Genomic DNA, 12,375 nt, shown 5'->3' on the forward strand with positions numbered 1-12,375 from the left:
GAATAATATCTACAGCCGATGCGACATTGGTGAGAGCTTTAACGTAGAACCCCTGTGATGACAACTATCCGACTGGGCGCCACGGGACAGCATTAGATAGAACGCTGACGCAGTTAACAGAGATCTCCCATGAGCTGCTATTGCGGCTACTGCCGCTGCTTTTACCCCTCATGTAAAGCCCTCACCCAAGGGCCCTTGAGGTATCTGTAACAAAAAAATAAATAAATAAATAAATAAATAAATGCACGGCCGTTGGTGTGCTGGGTCATCGTCTTCTACCTTTGGCGCTGGCCGCTGGTTCCCCCAGCACCGACCGGCTTCCACTTCCCTGAGTTATGACTAGTGTTATACACCTGTCATTTCTTTGTGTCGCTCATTCCCCCTCCCTGTCCTCTCATTGGTCGTTCAATTACCGCTGGCCGCAGCTCAGGTGCTTCACGCTTCGAAAGCAGATGCCACGGCTAGGAAAATATTTCCCTCCCGTTTTATTTTGTTCTGAATAAACCACTCATCATAATCTCTCTACGCAATAAACCTGACGCCGTAATCTGTGTTTCTATAATCACTGCTAGAAATTGCATTTCAGCCGCAGTAAGGGGCTTCATTATTTTAACTAGAGCGAATATGAACAAAAAGTTTTTAATTCGTGGCTGGCTCACGTGACCTGCAGAGAGTAGACGCAGAGAAGAAGCAGACGAAGAATACGAACGAGCCGGACGCCATGAAAGAATCGAAGACCCCGACGCCGCGCCGTAAGTCTAGCGGGCCCAGCACGCCTAAGACGGAAGTTCCCGTGGCCGATACAAAGTCCACCGAGGTGACCTCTTCGGGCCCTACCGTGGACTCCCAATGCGACAAAAAAGCTTCGACATCCGGAGCTACGCCAGTCCATAAGAGTTTGCCCAGCGCCACGCCACAACCGTCCCAGGCAACAAACGAATCCGCCTCTCAACCATCTTCACAGAAGACGATGGGAAAAACCAGTGCGCCCAGCCCGGCTCAAGAAGGGCGTCCCGCTACGGGAGGCACCGACGCGACTCCTCCCACGCCGATCCCAAGTTCCATGCGCGACATGCAAACTCCGCCATCCGGTGCCTCGTCAGCCCTTCACGCCTTGCTATTGATCCCGCCAGTACCAACTGCCACGCTGAAGCCGGCCCAGGCAACGACCGAATCCGCCTCTCAACCATCTTCACACAAGACGATGGAAAAAACCAGTGCGTCCAGCCCGGCTCAAGAAGGGCGTCCCGCTACGGGAGGCACCGACGCGACTCCTCCCACGCCGATCCCAAGTTCCATGCGCGACATGCAAGCTCCGCCATCCGGTGCCTCGTCAGCCCTTCACGCCTTGCTATCGATCCCGCCGGTACCAACTGTCACGCTGAAGCCGACCCAGGCAACGACCGAGTCCGCTTCTCGACCAGCCTCACAGAGAAAAAGCAGTCTGAGAAAAAGCAGTCTGCCCCGTGTGGCTAAACCAGAGCGGCCCTCGAGAGGCACAGAAGCCACCGACACCGACTCCTTGTGCGGCAATCAAGCTTCGGCGCCTGACATTTCGCCATCTCTTGGCAACTTTCCTTCAAACCTGCCAGGACTCAGCGTCACAACCCAGGCAAATACTGAACATGCCTCTCCGCCATCACCACAGAGGGCGCGGGGAAAGAGCGCTCACCGGACACATTCAAGGGAGATCACAGAAGACCGTGACGGACCGTTAAAGTCACATAAAGTGAAACGTCATGGCAGAAAGAAGAAGCATCACCGGTCGCATGATGGCCACGTTACTAATAATGCTCCTGCGGTCGTTCGGGAAATCAGCCACCAAGAATCGACGAATACAAACGGCAACGGAACACATGAAGGCCCGACGGTCGGCAGCGACGCATTCTCGGGTAACTTAAGTAATGAAATGTGCTCTGTTGACACAAACCTGGCTAAAGGCACAGCGAACGCGTCGGCCAGCGCGAAGAAAACGCGAAAGCGAAAGTCAAGGAAAACGGCATCTCATACTTCCCTGTCGCAAAACTCGGATTATTCCGAGGTTCATAGGGAGCCTCCCTTGCACAATAAGCCGCCACAGGACGCATCCATGCTGGATACATCATGTACCCACAGTAAGTCCGACATCCCCGCGCTGGTCAACGTGGCACAATTAGACACCATTTTCCTCGAAAAGAAAGCTGGACTGACTGAGGCAAGTGTCTCAGCGTCACTTCATGGAAACACGCCACAGCGTGCATCGCTTTCTCAGAGTGAGATAACTGTCTCAGCCAATATATCTGAGGCCCCAAAAGAGCAGGTTGTGCATTCGAAGCAGGAAACGGAAGCGGAAAACTGGCGCGAGACACGTTTACCAAGTTGGGAAGGACCCCTGACTGGGTCACCACCCTCGAAGCAGTCGTCCACTGAGCACTCAGGAGGGCATTCACCAAAGATGCTAACGGCGCGGGCTGCTGCAGTGAATGGAGAATTACTGGATTTGCCACGCCAAAAGATTTCCCTCTCCACGAAAGTCTCCGATGCTCAGCTGCCGGATCAGCGAGCTCCCTTGCCATCGAAAGAGGCGGAAGGTGAGCGAGCTGCCTTAGACCACACTGGTTTCTCTCTTTCCACCGTCGAACGGGATGAAAGACAACGAGATGGGCCTCAGGATTTCCCGGTTTCCGGCAAGTCAGCTGGTGCTGCAAGTGCGCCTGGAGCGCTGCAACCAACGTCTCTTCAGCCAAACGTCGAAACGGTGAAGGAGAAGGAACGTCCAGCATTACGTCGTATTTGGGGAGGCCCCTTCAGCGGCTTGTCTACCAAATGTTCAACTCCCCAGCCTTCTGGGTCCTATGCATCAAGCGTGTCGTTGGCGCAAGGGCACGAGGCGAAGAGCGAAGCCCGAAGTGCACCGCACAATCCTACTTCCTCGTCAGCGGGTGCAACTTACCGCGAAGTTCAGAGGCATCGTTCTCATCAACAAGTCTTGTCCCCGACGTTCGGGCCAAAGAGGAAAGGAACGGGGCACGAGTTTAATGAATCGGCTTACTCGTCGATCATTGCGGAAAGTAGAAGCCTCCGAGACGTACCGCGCCTCAAGGAGCGGTCGCTGAGCTCGGAGCTTTTACACGAGAGCAGCGAATATTGTACCTCTGAGGGCTCTTACGTTCCGTCTCCGCACGCTGAGGAGTATGAGAAGCAAGCGAAGGGACCTCAGAAGGTGCCGTCGATGTCACTGGTGCTGATTGAAGATTTACCACAGTCACCGCCTTCTTGTATATCCCAAGCCATTGCTCTTCACAGCGGGCCTTTCGAGCCGGAAGATTTCTGCCCTGAACCTCCTCGTCCGATCGCCAAGGATGAGCTCCGCAAGAAAAAGAAGGCAGCACGGAAACATCGCAAGACGAAATCAGAGAAGTCTCCGAAAAGCGAATCCACGGCAAGGGAGTCTTCTTCAGCGCCGACTGGTCAGCAGAGCCTCGAAAAGCCCGCAGAGAAATCCCAGCACTCCTCTCCCAAGGAATCTCCGGCCAGCGTCCCCGTACCTGCAGACGAGCTAAACCGAAGGCTTCGAAGCCTTCGGTCCCACGACGACTTTAGCCCGACGTCCGGAGCGACTTCGCCCCTGCGACCGGAAGACTTCGGTCAGGACCACGCCAGCGTGAACGAGGAAGGGGAAGTCAAGCTATATCTGGACGTTTCCACGCGCGAGGCGACTGGGATGCTGTGGCCTTTTGGGCCGGACTCGACGGTTACGAAGAAAGAAGACCCGCAGCTTCAATAGCTTCGTCTCTACGAAACTGCCTTGTATTTAATAGCCAACGCGCACAATACGATATGCGTTCTTTCATTGAGAATTTGCTGCAAGGGTCCTTGCCAATAGAAACAATTAGACGAGGTTGCGAACTCTAAATCTATTGTGATATCGTGTCTGCATGACGAAGTCGTCTTGCTCTGGCCGCTGAACATGACGGACAAGTCGGAACTCATCTGCCCGATTTCCATCGTCTTACCGATCCCGTAAACGTTGAAGGTAGATCATAGTTCAAGCAATCCTGTATGATGATCATGATATTTTTTCCTATTATTTAGCCGCCACTAACACCCCAACTTTATAGTTCAGTGTAGGCAAACCATGCACCTATATCTGATGAAAGTTGTGCGTAGCTAAATGTGTGCCACGAGCCAGCAAGTTATTCGTAGCGGTACTCATAGCGGTACATGGTTTACCTTGCTATGTATATCATATCTTGAGCTTTGGCAAGCGTATAGTCGGCGGTAGATAACACAATAATCTATTTCTATGAGACGTTTTGTCTCCTCTAGCCGACCAAAGTAGTGCGTAGCTAAATGTGTGCCACGAGCCAGCAAGTTTTTCTTAATGGCATCGGTTGGTTTACACTGTGAACAAAAGACGTCAGTGCTGAAGCAAACTCAACTAGCGCAGCTTTTGTGCGTGTCTTAAAGGAACAAAACTCTCCATGTGAATAAGTACTAGAGTTCACACTTGCTGAGAAAAGGACTGTCACAAACCTTTTCCGAAGGCGAACTCACTCAACCAACTCGTTTTTCGCAGAAGTGGGAATTTTGTAATCACGAACTCTAAAAAATAAAGCGCTGCAGGCGGGATTTTGGGTGTTCCTCTTTTCTTGCTGAGGGCGAGTTTTCGATCTCTAAACAGCCATAGCGTCCTGGGTCCCTAATGGCGATATTTCTGGCACCCACTAGTGCGTAGCGCTGTACAAGAGATTATGCCGTCATGCACTGGAGGCTTTGACTGTCCGCTTATGTAGTGGGAAGCACCAGACCTATACAGTGCATCGAGTTAGCATCTGCGATTGTGCACCACACTCGGACAAGAGCACATCAGACACCGCGCAAGCACACAAGCTGTAGAAAAAGCGGCTAAGCTGCTGCTTGACGCGAGCAATTCAGCTGTCCCTGCAGGCGGCATTCTCGCTTGCGGCGTTCCACTGCTGCTGTTCGACTTTGCAAGCACACTGCTCATCCGTTAGCACACGTCCAACGGATGCTGGCTCTGTCGACTGTAGGGGCACGGCCAAGAGGGCCGCTAGTCCGGTTGGTTTCCTCTTACGCTTGCATACTCCGGAACATATGCTGCTTTGTTTTAGTGGCGATGTTCGCGTTGAGCCTCACGCACGGCTGGATTCTGCCGCTGCCAACGCTTTTTCTCGCGCTCACGAGCACGCCGAATCTTGGCCGCTGACTGCGGCGGGTCGAGCGTATCCGGCGTCTGCCATGGCGAAGGGGCCGGTACTGCGCACAGCGTTCAGAGTGTGCCGTGACGTATCGTTGTACATACGCCGGGTGTCCCGCCAAGTCGTTAACTAAACCGTCATACACGTCCCCATTAAGCACGTAAAGCGTTCCTATGCCGAGCATTGTGCGAGTGTCCCGCACCACCTCCGCTCTGAGCCGCTAAGACGACGAAGCGAGCGGCCATGAGCGCGTGAGGAACGCTCGGGCTGCGTTGTAGCTGTGGCTCGGGGACTGAAGGCCATCGTAGATGAGCTGGACAAAAACTTTCTGCTGTAAAGGCAAAGCTTCATATAGACGGCCTCGTGTGCTGAAACATACCCTCGGGGAGGTGAATTTAGCAGTTCTGTAACCTCACCCGCACAAAACTATAAGACTTATGGCGACTCTTGGTCGCGCGTGTCAGACATTTTACAGTGCCAGTTGAGGAAAACCGCTAACCTCCTTTCCACCATCTCTGGCAAAGGTAGAGACAGAAATATTTATTGTTCTTTCTTACGATTCGACGATTTATATGCGAGCTTTGTTTCGGCTTCTTCGTGGGATGCATACAGCGGGGACGAAAGAAGGAAGCCTCGGGATGCCAGAAAGCGCCTTGCATAGTTCATTTATTGAACGCTATTGGCGGAAGGCAACAAATCGGGTGAGAGCACCCTTCTTCTCTTGTTCATACTTTCCCTTCTGATTTATCAGGGATAATTAACACTAGAACGGTGCCATGAACGGCGGTCTGCGCAATATCTCTCATGTGGTGTGAAACAAAGTCAGCAAGTACACTCTCCTGTGCAAGTCACTCAGTGCTGCGAAATCACCCTCTCAAAGGAAAAAGAAGAGAAAAAGGAAAATAGTCAATTTTTGTGTGAATAAAGCATCAGTTTCTCCAGTGAGCAGAATTTCACAGTTCCTTTTTTTCTTCTACGTACACATTTTAATGTGCGGTACAAGGAAGGAAGTGGTGAGTCTACAGAAATTGTGCACAACGAGCGGTACGTTCTGAGCATCCATGAGCACGCTTTCAAACATCTAACGCTTATAGGAACTTACAAGTCTAACTTTCTACACATGAGCAGGTACAAAGTGGCACCTTGCTAAATCAACAAGAAACGACACGAGATGAAACAAATTAACAGACATGGCAGCGACTTTCTTAGCCCCTTAGAAAGTACGCGGTTGCAAACTGGACGGCTATGGAGAAACGATGACCTTGACAAAATCATCCCGGCCCTTACGTAAGGTTTCTTCACTGCTGTTTGTTTCTAGAGCACAGGAAGAGGCAGACTATCACGATCATCTAAGCTGCGCTCTTGCTCGTCCCTGACGTGATCCTCTGTTCTGCGCGGGGTGCATTGTTTTGCAGTGCAACTCCCGTGCCTTCCCGACACCCCTACTTTGCAACCCAACTTTTCGCCAGACGTTCTCTGTAGTTACACCTGATTGTTGGCTACAAACAAAAAAGAAGACACCACCAAGTCAAATGAAAGTAGCAGTCGTGGAGGAATTTCAAGCTACGATCCAGGTAAGATCATCGTCAACACATGAAAATTGAAAAACTCTCCATGCTAGTCTTTGCTTTTACGTCTTTCTTTAGGAATTCTAAGCGCCCATTTTGCAAGGAGTATATGAATATCACAATCTAAAATACAAAAACAAAATTTTGCAAACTGAGCCAAAGCGTTGAGTGTTGTTTACCTAAGTTACTGTTAGTGTACAGAATCCATGGTCTACAGAGTAATGTTGGCTGCAGGTGACAGCACGCTCGTTGTGCACGCAAAGAGAGACTCAAAAAAAAGCCCACAGATGGCGACTCTGCAAACTATTCTCTCCGATTTGGCCAAGCTATGCAGCTCACGTGGTGACACATTCCAGGTAAATCTTCACCCCTATGGTTCCAGCTGCTCGCAAGATTTAAGCTAGCTCACTGGTAGAGATGTTTCGCTCTCATTTGTCAGCGTGCTGCGAAGTCTGGCGCTGCAGCGCTCTGCACCGCTGCAGAGCATCAGCGCGTCAGATCTTTCACACACCTGGCTTCACTTGCGTCACCTTGTCAGGTCTTAGCGCACTAAATCGATGAGACGACAGCGTTCTTTATTTCTTTAGGTATGTAGGCCGCTCAGTGCTGTTCAGCAGTGCTATCAGCATGCTTCGGACTTGCGTTGGTCTGAACCCACACGGAAATCAGCGTGCCGGTGCTGTCAAACACTTTAGCAACCAGCAGATCCGTGGTGTTTAAGGTTTTTAATTTGCGTACCATTACTGTTCTAGTTGTCCAGGCACAAGGCCTGTTTCTTTTTTTTTCTTGAGGTGCGATGGTGGAAACAAGATCTGCGACATCAATGCCGTACTTCCTGTGCGAAAAAACAAAACAAAACATAGAAGCAGCCACGTTAACAGACCCGTTTACACGATGCCGACACTTTGCTGCACCGAGCCGAGCAAACCAAATGAGCGCATAACACGCACAACAGAAATGAAGAACGCATGAGAGTGGTGATGAGTAAATTTACTGCGAAGTAGAAATAATGTTCGTAGTACATATTTATAATATGTATAATATGTACAAAGAAGTGAGCATTAACATAAGCAGCTTTGCCGTCGAATGAAGCCAAACAGTTTTCTTTTTCTTCTTCTTTTATGTACAAGTCAAAAAGCCGGAGTTGTCGTCTAGCACAAGTGCGTCATCGCTAACGAACGAAGATTCGGAGGCGAGTGCATTCCTGTAGTCGGCACCAAGAAACACTAACGCGATGAGCTTTGTTCACAGGTTATGAATGTGTTTGTTGTTAATGTGCGCGCGCACGCCATAGGAGGGCGCCGAAGGCCGCGCCCGATAGAGGGGGGCCGCCTTCTTACCGCACGAAGCAAGACAAGGGTGAAGAAGTTCGAGGAAGCGTGGCCGCTGTTCACCCCCACAGTGCGTTATTACGCCGACTAATGTGCAAGGAGGCAAGAATGTCGATATCACGCAGCTCGTACAAAGCGGCGCACGGTCGTGGAAACGCTGAAAGTAAATAAAAAGGGAACAACAAAGACGCCGATCGCACCAACGTGGACGACGGAGGTTGATATCACAAAAAACTGTATTGCGAGCACCCTTAAGAGCGTCGTTGAAGGAGTGATGGGTGCTGAGGTTAGGATGCGAGGTCTCGATGCCGCGCTTATACTGGCGAAGAAAAGGGCTACTCAGACTGCAGGAGGTCCTCAGGAGAGCTCACGATTTCAGCAGCACGCAGCGATATACCGTTTTACAGAACTCGTATCGCCCCGGGTCACATTACGCGCGCTTTGAGATTTCGCTTGCTAAACTGTCGTCACTTACATGCTTGAATTATGCGTACTTCTCCGTCGACCTCTTATGGTCACGATGAAACACGTTGTTTCTCTTTTTAGCGCTTTTACTCTTCGGATAAACTTTAAAATATGAGCTAGTCCTGTAGGTTTCTTCAACGTCGCGTGTTCACTGCCATTCCGAACTATATTGCCTACACTAGTGCGCATCACTGCCCATGAAAGGCCACATAAAAGCAGCTTAAACTGAGCATGACTTCCGGAAATGATAGGCGTTCGCGGTTCACGCGTACACGCTCAATTAGAATACACTGAACAGTGCAAACTCGATTTTTCCTTAATTTGATGTGCTACGGTCTGTTCCTATCCCCCACTGTGGGCCTACATGCTTCACGCACTTTTAATCACAAAACGTCCACCACTGTGTTTTTTATACACACTTGCCATTACCTTGTTTCTTGAATTACTGCAATCAAGGCTCTCAAGTGTTTGGAGAAAACTCGAGAAATGAAACATGAGAAAACACAGTAGCGTCAGTGTACAGTCTCTCTTAGCTTTCGGGGTCATAGATAAACCATAGCACTGTAAATGGACCAATACACAAGCTGAAACCAATAACGAAGCGGTAAATATTACTGGTTTTCATCCCGGGTGCGGAATACACCGCCTCACTTCACTTGCAGCCTTGCAGGAGCATTACTACTCCCTGCGACTACCAGCGGTGGTGGAAATTCTACCGGCTGCACTTACCGGGGAACTGAAGAGTTAACAGCAGCATCGATTTGAGTTGAGCTTTTGAATGAGCTGGACCAGTTTCGACTACTCAGACGAGCTCCGCAAGATCTGCTGGGGCATTGCTTCCGTTAAGTTAAGGTCCATTATAGATTTCAAACCCTGCCGGCCTCTGATAACCTTCTGACATCCAGGGGTGCAGAGCGAACGCAGATCGTCCACACGAAGAGAATGCTACTCACTAAAAGTACAGGAGTAATCTTAGTGCCAGTGGAAATCGCCAAGTAACCGCAGCATCTTCAATCGTTGGTGATAATTTCCTCAAAGGCCTCGTGGGATCCCTGGCTGTCCCTTCCCCTCGACGGGTGTCAGATTCTGCTGGTCCGCCGTGCGCGGAAGCACTAGGCTTCTGAACCACGAGGACCGTCCTCGAAGGCGAAAACTCATTACCACCTCTCTCTCTCTCTCTCTCTCTCTTCATTTGAACATATTAATTACTGCTAAACGCTTTCAGGTGGATGAATGGACGTTCCATAGTTTGCATTCTTTCATCGATGCGCTGACGACAGCTAAGTTCTTTTCTGCTGCTAAGATATTTTGGCGCTGATCTAATCCATTATTCTTCTTTACCCACATGTTTCCGCTACCAAACTCCATTCTAGTTTTTGCTTTCTGCAATCAAAAATCTCTTCGACACTTTTCAAACGCCCAAGCACGTTCGGATGTCCCCTGATGACCAACAGTAACATGAGAAACTTGCCTCTTTGGAATCATCCATCACGGGCCTAGTAGCTAATTTGCCAACTGAGAAGCAATGCAACAATCTGGCGTGAAATTCTATGGCCACTTGGAGTGCTGCCTACCCTTTTAGCGCATGTAGCACGTGTACCTTTCCAGCGAGCACGACTAGTGAGCTCCGCTTACTGCAGACAAAACTGCTTACCAGACAAGCCACAACCCGAAACGATGCTATCTCGCCTTTTACTCTTCGATCCGAGAGAAACACGGCAGTCAGAATGCTTGCACTGGCGCCCCATGCGGGCTTAGTCCGCTCACGCGCACGAACTAAGACCACGGGTGCAACTTACGCACTGACGATGTCTGTAAGCACTACTGTAGGAGCGGCTCTCAAACGTGCTCAGTACTCTTCCTCTCTCGATATGTCTGCTACTGGATGGTTTGGAAAATCACGCAGGAGATCACTTCGGAAGTACATAAACCTAAAATCACTTAGCGGCTTCAGTTGAGCTCCTGGAAGTACGTTTGTTACCGTCCGAGCTCTCACTGGCGTACGTCATTTCTCTCTAAGTTATCCTTATGACACCTGTCCACTAAATAATAACACGCTCCAGCCTCGTATGCATTTGTATTTGGCAAAACAGCGTGTCGAAATAAAAAAAATATTATGAAAAGAACGTATTTTTTATTCTTGGCTGTACTTCAACAACAAAGACGACCTTGGAAGGGGGGGGGGGGGGGGGGGGGCTGCTTGTCAGTGTGCGAAGTTCGCGATCCCTCCAACAAGGATCTTCTGTTTCTCCTCGGAAAAAAAAAAGAAAGTTTGCCAGCTTCCTTTCGTCTTCACGAAACATTGCTCCCGCTCACGAGTTTAAAACAGTGCTGAGGCACCACGATATGCATTTTCTTTGTCTTTTTCGCTTTCTCTCTAAAGTTGAAAGCCGGCGGACATGTTCGTTCAGGAACGCCTCGTCGTTAAAAGTGGTATATGGTTCACCAACTACATCCTGCCGCAATGCATGCTTTTATGCCCTACAAGCAAAAACACATGAAACGGTTACACTAGTTGAAAATGCAAATAGTTCACATTGCCAGCTCGGCTTTTCACACATTTCATGGGCTAAGGGTTGTTTCTACTTGCACTATATTTCTAAATTCCTCAGTGCACCTATTATCTGTCACTTAGATGCCTGTCAAGTCACTAAACGAACTTACGCCGCTATTCCTAGCCAAATCTGAAAAAAAAATGAAAGGCAGTCTGATAGAGGTTGATGGAGTTGGGCGTCATCCATTCGTAACACGCGCAATTCACGTCACACCATTGAGGCGGTGGATCCGGACACAACACACTAGCAGAACGACAATTAAATCTCCTGCTTCTCGCCATTATTTTTCAATAACAAACCGTCAACGCTTATCACGTTAAACAATTAGTGTGAATAGAACGATATCTCGACAGCTTGAAGAGACAAAACCACAACCTTGTTTAAAGCCTGGGAGGTCGGGTGTTCAGATAAGCAACACTATCTACGATCCAGCCGCTTAGTGTAGATTCTAGCAAGGCGGCGAAGTTACAGCCACAGTTGTCTTTGAAAGCAAGATGCCTAAGTACGATGGATGCTTTAGTGGGACCAACTGCCTAGACGAGTGACTGCCGTAGCCGGAAAACTACTACCGGTAAGCTGAAAAGGTCGAAAGCGGGGTTTTTCTGACAGTTTAGTCATCCAATGCTTACAGGTTGGTTCTGTGAAAATTGGAGGAGGAGGAGTCTTGACAGGAAGGAGGAATTGGAGCACGGGGGAAGGAGAATTACGTGCGATTGTGCAAGCGACGCTAAGGTCTAAATACATCTTCTCTAATTAACTCAAGACTGAGGCACTTAAAAGAAACGCCCTACCTGCGATTGCGTACCCACTCTACTCACGAAGTCGAAAAGAATGCTTCCAGGCGGCGTTGCATGCCAAGCTTGGCTACCAAACAATTTACTTTATGCATTTAGCTTCGCGCTCAACTGAGTCAGTTTCTTTCAGGTTAACACGGCAGCAGAATTATAAGGGCATGAATTAAAGTTTCCGATTTATTTTTGTTTTCAAACACACAATACGCGCAATTATCTCTTGCTGCAGGCATTTCAGAGTACTTCGGTCACTGTGAGTGTCGTCCTTTGCAAATTGCAGCCTTTCGCTACGCCGATGGTAAGTGTGGTGCCGCTGATCTAGCTCAGTCATATCGTCATTAGCGTCAGTCGACACGGCAGTCACTGTCAGTTGTTATTCGAACTACAGCGGCGATCTGCCTCACTGGATAGTGTTAGCTCGCAGACGCGATCGCATGTTGCTTCTTGGACGAATAGCAGAACAA

The sequence above is a fragment of the Amblyomma americanum genome, chromosome 3 (assembly GCF_052857255.1).
Source record: "Amblyomma americanum isolate KBUSLIRL-KWMA chromosome 3, ASM5285725v1, whole genome shotgun sequence".
Taxonomy (NCBI): Eukaryota; Metazoa; Arthropoda; class Arachnida; order Ixodida; family Ixodidae; genus Amblyomma; species Amblyomma americanum.